The sequence below is a fragment of the Myxine glutinosa genome, chromosome 6, assembly GCF_964187855.1.
Source record: "Myxine glutinosa chromosome 6, kmMyxGlut1.1, whole genome shotgun sequence".
NCBI classification, from domain to species: Eukaryota; Metazoa; Chordata; class Myxini; order Myxiniformes; family Myxinidae; genus Myxine; species Myxine glutinosa.
Genome location: NC_136266.1, coordinates 69,272,111 through 69,282,735, shown reverse-complemented (window position 1 = coordinate 69,282,735; position 10,625 = coordinate 69,272,111). Strand labels below are relative to the sequence as shown.

At 44.9% G+C, this 10,625-nt stretch overlaps 2 long non-coding RNA genes across 2 annotated transcripts; both read left to right on the top strand.

The window, feature by feature from the left end:
- Positions 1–5,496: 5,496 nt before the first annotated feature.
- On the top strand, positions 5,497–6,688 carry LOC137429931 (uncharacterized). The gene is made up of 4 exons (XR_010984968.2): positions 5,497–5,612; positions 5,757–5,801; positions 6,243–6,360; positions 6,524–6,688. It is a non-coding gene; the product is annotated as an uncharacterized LOC137429931 (long non-coding RNA).
- A 2,921-nt stretch (positions 6,689–9,609) lies between these two features.
- LOC137429932 (uncharacterized) lies at positions 9,610–10,625 on the top strand. The gene is made up of 3 exons (XR_010984969.2): positions 9,610–9,740; positions 10,180–10,297; positions 10,461–10,625. It is a non-coding gene; the product is annotated as an uncharacterized LOC137429932 (long non-coding RNA).

The following is a 10,625-nucleotide window of genomic DNA, read 5'->3' as shown; positions in this document are numbered from 1 at the left end:
AGTTGCCCGTGTGGCCGGCGCTCATGGCTGGTAATGAACGCCGGCCCGGCCGTTTCCCGGCCTGCCGAAGGTGCACGGGGGTCGGCATGTCCGGGCCTTCTGTCCGAACCTGGCATGATAGTAACACCATGCTTGGTCAGGTGGAGGCCCCGGTCGTCGTGCTGGAGGTGGTCGGCTCGGTGTAGCGGCCGCCAATTGCGTCGGCAGTTCGGTCGTCGACCATGCCGGGTGCTCGGGCGCCATGGGTGTTGCGTCGGACGGCGGTGGGTCCCATGTCGCCGCTGCGATGCGCTGTCCTGCGGCGGAGATCTTGTCGGCTTCTCTGGCAAGGGCCCGGGGATCTGTGATCGTCGTGCTTGCCAGGGCGAGGCGTACCGGGTTAGGCAGCTGACGGAGGAACAGCTCCCGGAACAGGAATGCCGGAGAGTGCTCGCCGAGCAGTGAAAGCATGTAGTCCATTCGCTCGGAAGGGCGCGTGTCGCCGAGCTCGGGCAGGTCGAGCAGGCGCCGTGCGCGTTCCGCCGATGGGAGGGCGAAAGCGTCGAGGAGAAGCTTCTTAATCGCGCCGTATTTGTCAGCGGCTGGCGGGCTCTCGAGGAGGCTCAGGGCGCGCGCCGCGGTGGCCGAACCGAGCGCTGCTACCACATGGTGGAAGCGGGTGTCGTCGGCCGTGATGCCTCGCAGGGCGAACAGGGAATCCGCCTGTGCGAACCAAACCGCCGCGTGAGCCTCCCAGAAGGTAGGCAGTTTAAGGGCGACTGCCATGTCCATGTCGGTAGGTCACCAATGAAGGAGCTGGGGCTCCCACGTCGATCGGAAGAATGGACACGACAAAAAGCTGGAATTCATCCGAGTTGCTTTAATCAAACCAAACACTCAGGCACTCTGAAAAGCCCGTTTATCGGGCAGCAATATATATACATATTATCCCGGAGCGTTTGCCCAGGAAAGGCGAGAGGGGGCGTGGCCCAGCGTCCTGGCTGCGGCCTGGCAAGTTGAGGGCGAGCCTGCCCGGGCATGCCCGGGCATGCCCGGGCGTCCCGACCGAGGCCTGGCAAGTTGAGCGCGGGCCTGCCCGGGCGTCCTGGACGAGCCCGGCATGGTGATCGCTCCGCGTCCTTGATAGGTGCAAGGCGATTGTGAAAACCCAGCGGTAGCCGCTACAGTATGCTGGTTTATAGTGCCTGAGGCCATGCGACGTGGCAGGTGCATTTTCTGTCATCGTGTACCTCTTCAAAATATTGCATATAAAATTTAGAAAGTTCGTCTACTTTTATCACAAGTAGGCCTGCTCCTCTTAATGCCAAGTGTTTGGTGTGCATGGCTACAATCCTGGGTATACTAAGTGTTACATCTAGTGGAAAAATATAGTTTCAGGAAACAGTAAGTATGCTGTATTATGTTGTTCTGTATATATTGGATGATCCGAGTTTGAAGCAGCAGACCTGCTACATGCTTCGTTTTCACCAAAATGAAAACGAGAGTGCACTTCACACTCTTGAAACCAAAGCTTTCAGAATCATTGGAATCTCCCGTGAAGAAGCTAACTCCGAGGGCCTTTCACTCACTCACCGCAGGCAGGTTGGTGGTCTTTCCGTCTTCTACCGACTCCTCTCCGGCCTTGTTCCCCAGCTCTCTCTGGGCTCTGCCCCCAAATATTCCTACAGGTCGCACAAGATCTGCCTGCAACCCTCTTATGGTGAAATTGCCAAAATCTAGACTCTCTGCTCACCTTCACTCTTTCAATCCTCTTTTCTCCCGCCTCTGGCACAAACTCCCTCACTCTCTTCAATCCCACTCCTTCCTCCAGGTCTTTAAAACAGCCGTTCACCACCATCTCTTATCATCCCGCATCAAAAACCTTGATCTTTTCTACCCCGGTGAATTCACCCCACATCCACGTTTTTTTAAATATCAACTTCTTTCCTGGAAGTCCTATCAGTGTCCATGTATTTTATACCTCTCCCACCCCCCCCCCCCCCACCCCTTCCCATACCTCCTCACCCCAAGCCCTCTCCCTCCCACAGATCTCGCCATGTCCCTGTTCTCAGCTGTTGCACTTGTGTGCTTTCCCCTCTCTCCCCATCTTGTCTCCCGCTCCCATAATTTTGCATGTTTTGTGTGTCCGTTTTTACTATTATTATTATTATTAATGTTAGCTCTAACAGGAGGCCCGATCTTGCATACAAAAAAAAACCAAAAAAACTGATATGACAATTTTAGTGAATTTGGTGGACACCAAGCGTTATGCACGAATCACTTATTTTGCCACGCATTGCATATTTCAAGGAATTTTAGGAAATGTAAAAAAACAACACCAGGAGACATCGTCGACATCAAACATTCCATTTAATTACAATTTTAATCATCAATGCATATTTTTATTTAAAGACAATGAAATAAAAATTGACATAGTGAGAATGTAACATTTTATTTCGAATATATGCCATTTTTGTCTAATTTACACAACCATCACAAATCTAAGTGCACGAGATAATGTGAAAATCAGGTTTTGTAGGTCCTCAAGACTATTTGCTACAACATAAAACGATAGGTGTCTTTTCATTCAGTTCATTTTTTTAATTGAAGGCGTTTTATTTAATCTGTGTAAAAGTGCACTCAGTAATGTAGCCAAGCACTTGTGTTTTATTTGAACTAACTTTTGTACATTACTATCATGTTATAAATAAATAACCTGTGAGTTGGTGATGAGAGGGTTGTGTGATGTGGGAGATTGGGGGAGGGGAGAAATACGTGTGAAGGGAGTGACAAGAGAGCAACGTGGAACATGGGAGTTGGGTGTGATCATCACAAACATCGGTGGGAAGCCTGGAGGAGGCCCTGTGGCATTGCCACGTCGAGGTTGTTTGAATGTTGTGCCATCTCTGAGACAATATTTGTCCAAATTGTGATATTATTTAATTTATTGTATGTGCAGTGCTGACAAGTACAGCTACCTCTCATGGAGCACTGAACGGGAGATATAACAGGAATGGAAGTTCCCAAGAGGGCAAGGTGATCATCCTCATTACAAGATTTTCATTCTGGATATATTTTATACCAAACCAAAAACCTCGGTGGGAGGGCAGTGGTGAGGAATAAATAACCTCTCAAAGCAGATATAATAATTAAAAGTAAAATTGTCCATTCAGTCTCATTGATCTTCATGAACCCGATCAACAAAGGGAAACATTGTTACACTTTGAAATTAAACGTTGTCTTTGTGGGGATTAGTAATCGATCATATTAGGAGGATATTATGAATATACAGACTTGGCATTTAATATGGAATATTTTTTTTGTGGGGGTGAACTTACTTTTCAAGATGCCTTAGAACCAAAAGTTCATTGGAATTATGTTGAAATTATTCTAGATTTTGTTAATGTGACCTTTAAAAGAAACAAAAACCACATTTGACATTTCGAAACAAATAAATTGATCCTTGAAAGTGATGTAAACTGATATCGAACTCAATTCATGGACAGTACTGTGTTAAACTTCTGTACGTTTTCCAGAAGTGTCTCTTTATTTTGCACATTAGTCAAATTTATTTTTAACAAAAACAAAAGTTAAATTACGACTGGGATTACGGACAGTAAAATTACAGTTCAGTACTTCGTGTAACCCCCACCAGCATTCAGCAGAGCACGTACACGTTGAGGCATGCTGTTCACGAGATTTGCCAAGGTTTGGACAGGAATCGCTTGCCATGCAGTGACATTAGCCTGCTGCAATTCATGCACAGAGGTCGGCTGCTGGTCCAAGTGGTCGATTTGACGCATTAATTCTGCCCACAAGTTCTCTATCGGATTCATATCCGGGGACATGGTAGGCCACTCCATATGCTCTACACCAAGGTCAGCAAGAAAGTGTTGGATCAAGCTAGCACGATGAGTCCGTGCATTGTCATCTTGGAAGACAAAGTTTCCTCGAAAGGCTGCACGAGCAAATGGAAGCAATGTTTCTTCCAGAATGGCCCTGTACTTGAACTGGTTCAGGTTTCCATTCAGAACAACCAGGTCAGTTTTGCCCCCTGCATGAAAAGCAGCCCAAACGGTCACCCCACCACATCCAGCTTGGACTCTTGGCACTATACAATCTTTGTTGTAGGCTTCATGCACTTGTCTGCACACTCGGACGCAGCCATCTTGACGATAGACCAGAAATCTAGACTCGTCACTGAAGATCACATGATTCCAGTGTCCTGGCTGCCATTGACGGTGCTCTCTGGCCCACTGCAATCGGCGCTGGCGGTGTTGTCTGGTCAGGCGTGGCTTTCTCAGGGGACGCCTGGCACGATAGCCTGCTTGAACCAGTCGTTGGTTGACTAGCCTTCTGGATACAGACACATTTGTCAGTTTCTGCCACTCAGCCCTAAGCCGATTAGCTGACTTGGTACGGCCATTGCGGACTAACCGGTGCAGCTGGCGATCATCCCTCCTTGTGGTTCTGTGGGGATGTGCTGGCCTCGGTATTGGAGTAGGGACACCCCTCTGAGCATTTCGTTTCAGGATCATTGACACCTGACCTTGAGTGATGCCATACTGCCGAGCAATAGCACGCTTTCATGCCGTAATTTCATAAAGCCACCACTCCATGACAAACAGCATTGTCAAGTTGACGGACCATCTCCAGAGGAAGCGGCAATAACTTTTGGAGACGTGCAGCAGTTGTTTTCCACTAATAGAGAACACAACAACCATTGGATACCCGACTGTGAAGCCAATCGTCAAATGCACCTGTCCGTACATTTTGCCACGCCACCTGTGATATAATCCTGTTGTTGACTTCTTGCTGCGACAGACAATCAGTGACATGGTTCTTTTAACAAATAAATCACCAAAGTGTAAAAGAAACGCACCAGATTGATATACTGAGTTAAGAAAGTAAACCCAAGTCAAGGAAAAATATATATTCCATATTAAATGCCAAGTCTGTATAATGGAATACGATAAAATAAACCAAACAAAGAAATTAATGGGGGGAATTGGCCCCACGGGGAGGCGTGTGACATTATGGCACCCCTTCCCCCCCCCCCACCGCCCCCACCCCAACCCTCCCCGCCCTTCTCTCCCAGGATCACCTCTTCGGTCCTGGTGACATGATGTATGTTCTGAATATCCACTGAATAAAACGATCGATGAGGTAGGAGGGGAAAGCATTTGTCCAGGTATGGGGGTGAGGGTGGGTATCTGAAAACACCTTTGTGGACCTTATTGGCAAAGGGCAGCTCATTCATAATGACAGATTTCTGTAACTATTGATTGGGATGGAGGACTGACAAAAACAAAAAAGCGATGTAACTAATAAGGAGAGGTATTGCACCTGCAGGAAATGAACACACCTTACTCAAAAACAGATAAATATAATAATAAAACCGAAATGCCTGAGGAAAGAACTGCGGTATTCACCACACCCGACTAGAGGGTATTCACCACACCCAACTAGAGGGTATTCACCACACCCAACTAGAGGGTATTCACCACACCCGACACTCTTTATAAAGAAGCTCAGAGCGGACAAGAGTAACAGACACCTGTTCAAAATCCTACGGAACAAGGACAAGTCTCGAAGACACCTATTGAAAAACATACAGGACAAGCACGATGTCGGTAAGGTGGCAAGAGAGTCTTTTCTTTACCTCCATAACCTGATAATATGGCACCTTCCACGTGCTTGTTACTTCATGAGAAAGGAATTTTGGTTTTCTTTGTGCTATTTCTTCAAAAATCTCCTCTTGTTTTTGTGTGCAACAGATGACAAAGGAGCAACTCGAGGCAGCATACAAAGGTTTGGACAAGGTTGCTTTCCGTGTTTTATTGAAATTATTTATGTGTGTCTTTACTTCTGGTGATATTTTGGTGTTTACGTTTGCTTCTCATTGGGCGTTTTCACTTGAGCAGAAGTTGCTCGACAAGTGTGCACCTTGTTTAACTGATCTCAGCTTTGGCTGTACCTGTACAGGTGGATGAAACACGTACAACAAGCCATATATGAGAGACGTAGTGGTTACATGTTCTGAATATGAATATTTCGTGACATTCTAATTGTGAAATCTGTCCATGGATAAGACATTCCATGCTGTAGTAACAAACCATGGGGTAACATGCGTTAGTAAAGTGGTAACTCATTGAACAGTTGCAGCAAAAAGGGAATATGAAATGCTTGTACAGCTCTGTGATGCACATTGTTGGGAATTCAGGGAAAAGGGTTAAAATTAAACAACGATTCTCTTCGCTCAGAACGGCGATGGGAAGGTGACCAAGGCTGAGTTGAAGAAAGCCCTGCAGAGTGGTCCATGTGCGGACAAGCTCATGGATCTCTTGGATACAAACAGTGACGGTTTTGTGACAGAGAAAGGTGGGTCTATCATACAGTATATAAGCACATACACCTATCATGTGTTGTAACATGTACAACAAGTTTTTCACGATCCTCCCTCGGCTGCAAAGTCTCATGGTGACGTATTTGATATAAAATGGCATCGTTCACGTGTATGTACCATCTCTGTGCTTTTTTGCAGAGTTCATGAAGGTTGTGGGCAAATTAATGTGCGGAGGAAAATGTCCACAATGAGAAAAATGAGACGAGAAACCAAAATACCAAAGAAATGTGGATTCATTGGGGTTTTGGTGAAAGAGGTCTGAATGGAAAAGCATTAACAATTCAAATTAAGTTGAAATAAAGACTTTGCTTCCTGTTTTGATTTGTATCACTGATGTGAAAATACAATATCGAAATATCAGGTAAAACATCGGCTCGAGTAACACTTGCTTGCCTTTCGTACCTGAAGGAAGCAGTTCACATGAAATATACGAACTACCTGGTCAGGTTTGTTTATAGTGCCTGATCTGGTGCCCGGCCAACAAATACACTCTACCATAGCGAGCAAGGAAACGTCCAAAAAAAAAACAGACGACCTGTAGTCCAGGTATGGATTTGTTATTCGTTCAGTGTGCCGGAGATAACTCACCTTCTCTTGATGAAGGACAAGGTTGGGTTTGTAACGTCCACCAAGCACAAACAAATATTGTCAGATTGGACACACAGCTTAACGCCCATCCGAGGAATACGTGTGAACGGAGTGACAAAGAGAGCAACGTGGAACATGGGAGTTGGGCGTGATGATCACAAACATCGGTGGGAAGCATGGAGGCCCTGTAGCATTGCCACGTCGAGGTTGTTTGAATGTTGTCCCATCTTTGAGACAATAATTGTCCAACTTGTGATATTATTTAATTTATTATATGTGCAGTGCCGACAAGTGCACCTATCTCTCCTGGAGCACTGAACGGGAGAAATCGCAGAAAGGGAAGTTTCCCAAGAGGACAAGGTGATCAACCTTATTACAAGATTTTCAATCTGGATATATTTTATACCAAACCAAGAACTTGACCAAGTCTTGCAAACCATTCTGAACTTTCAATAATAATGTCACGAAAATGACTTTTGAGTTAATGAGGGGTTAATTATTCACCAGTTATATGGTACGAGGGTGAGGTAAGTGTTTGCAAACCCCAACCAACATTGACCAGAATCACATGTCTCGTAAATTCCTTGTCATCCCAACTCTCAAGTCTGTTTCTTCTCCACATTTTCTATTCTGTGTTTAATTTAAATCACCCCTTGTGCTTAAATACCATAAATCTCACTCTGCAAATGGCTGCTACACCTGAGTTACCACAGAACCTCTCAACCACATTTTGCAAAAATGGCGCATCCAGGTGTAACACTACGAGAACGCAGGTACCACGCCTGTGCAAAAGATTTTTAAAAGATTACCAAGTAAAGAGGGGAGGTGGAGGGGCGCTGCTTTTTAAAAGGCAGCAGCGCTTGCGCCTCACGGCAAGCAGCCCAGGACCTCCAGACATCGAGGCAACAACCCGAGTGTAGCCACACACGAGATACAGTGCCCCGCAGAGGCGGACAGCCTGATGCGGAGACCCGACAGCCGGAGAGGAGTCCACGGCCGTGCCCCAACTTGGGATTCTGCAAAATACAGTCACAAATAAGTCAGGTGATATCAAAAAACACTTGGAAAGTGATGTGGGAAATAAAAATTAGAGTAAATTTAGGGGTCGTGGTCTGGGGAAAGAGATGTGGGGGGTCAGAGAGGGAGAGGTGAGGAATAAAACGTTTCAAAATAGAAATAAATAATAAAAAGTAAAATTGTCCATTCAGTCTCATTGATCTTCATGAAACCTATCATCAGAGGGAATCCTCATTACAATTTGAAATTAAAGGTTGTCTTTGTGGGGATTAGTAATCGATCATATTCGGTGGATATTGTGAATATATAATCGGCAGGGATAACATAAATCAAACAAAGAAATTATTGATAAAAGCATTGAGGAATGTCCTCCATTTTCACCATAAGTGCGTTCGTGGTGATCTTATATTCACCAAAACACAAGTGCTCGGGCCACAAAAACGAACCTGATATTCTGCCTGTCCACTGAATAAGGTGGGTGGGGGGTGGGAGAGGGGGAATTGGCCCTGCGGGGAGAGGTGTGGCAATCGGCTCCACGCCCTCCTCTCCCAAGTTCCCCTCTTCGGACCTGGTTGCATGATGTATGTTCTGAATATCCACGGAACAAAAGAACTGACGAGATAGGAGGGGAATGCATTTGTCCAGGTATGGGGGTGAGGGTGGGTACCCGAATACACCTTTGTGGACTTTATTGACAAAAGGCAACTCATTCATTATGACAGATTTCTGTAACTATTGATTGTTGTTTGGAGGAATGACAAAAACAAAAAAATGATCTCACCAATAAAGAGAGCAATTGTGCCTGGAGGAAATGACCACACCTTGCCCAAAAATACATCAATATACAAGCATTCTGAGTATTGCGCTGCAATACATGTCCCCGAATGGCAGTCTTGTCTGTCGTCTGGAAAACTGTTGGGGCAGCCTGCACATATTGCACCGTGTGAATTATATAATTGCCAACCTACGGTCTGAAGTACCTCGGCTATAAAATTATCGGATTTGCACCAAATAAAGTTCATGAATGGTTGCACAGACCCCTACTTCTCACTAAAAGTGGAAACAGAATGTAAATTGGAGTTAAAACAAGGAATAGTAACAGCTTTGACTTACCGCACTCCAAATTATATTCCGGAAAACTGTTGGGGAAATTACCAAAGTTAAAAGTGCCATAACTTTGTCAAAAATGATCGAAACGTCGTGAAGTTCGATCCTGATCTGTAACTTATCATGAGGAAACCATGTACCAAGTTTGAAATCATTAGCATTAAGAGTTTAGAAAAAAAGTCCGGAAAGCTGTTCTTTGCGTGACGAACGGACAGATGGAGGGACGGAGTGCAAACCTATAGTCCCCTCCGGTGTACACCGGCAGGGGACTAATAATAAAACTGTAATGCCCAAGGAAAGAACTGCGGTAGTTACGACACCCGACTAGAGGGTTTTCACCATACTGGACACTATAAAGAACCTCAAAGAGGACAACAGACAGCTGTTGAAAATCCTGCAGGACAAGGACAAGACTTACAGACCCAAATTGAAGAACGTACAGGACAAGCACGATGCCGGTGAAATGGCAAGCGACTTCTTCAACTCCATAACCTGATAATATGCCACCTTCCACGTGCTTGTTAATTCATTAGAAAGGAATTTTGGTTTTCTTTGTGGTATTTCTTCAAAAATCTCCTCTTGTTTATGTGTGCAACAGATGACAAAGGAGCAACTCGAGGCAGCATACAAAGGTTTGGACAAGGTTGGTTTCCGTGTTTTATTGAAATTTTTTATGTGTCTTTACTTCTGGTGATATTTGGATGTTTACTCTTTCTTCTCATTGGGCGTTTTCACTTGAGCAGAAGTTGCTCGACAAGTGTGCACCTTGTTTAACAGATCTCAGCTTTGGCTGTACCTGTACAGGTGGATGAAACACGTACAACAAGCCATATATGAGAGACGTAGTGGTTACATGTTCTGAATATGAATATTTCGTGACATTCTAATTGTGAAATCTGTCCATGGATAAGACATTCCATGCTGTAGTAACAAACCATGGGGTAACATGCATTAGTAAAGTGGTAACTCATTGAACAGTTGCAGCAAAAACAGAATATGAAATGCTTGTACAGCTCTGTGATGCACATTGTTGGGAATTCAGGGAAAAGGATTCAAATTAAACAACGATTCTCTTCCCTCAGAACGGTGATGGGAAGGTGACCGTTGGTGAGATAAAGGAACGCCTGCGGGGTGATCCATGTGCGGACGAGCTCATGGATCTCTTGGATACAAACAAGGACGGTTTTGTGACAGAGCAAGGTGGGTCTATCATACAGTATATAAGCACATACACCTATCATGTGTTGTAACATGTACAACAAGTCTTTCACGATCCTCCCTCGGCTGCAAAGTCTAATGGTGACGTATTTGATATAAAATGGCATCGTTCACGTGTATGTACCATCTCTGTGCTTTTTTGCAGAGTTCATGAATGTTGTGGGCAAATTAATGTGCGGAGGAAAATGTCAAAAATGAGAAAAATGAGACGAGAAACCAAAATACGAAAGAAATGTGGATTAATTGGGGTTTTGGTGAAAGAGGTCTGAATGGAAAAGCATTAACAATTCAAATAAAGCTCAAATAAAGA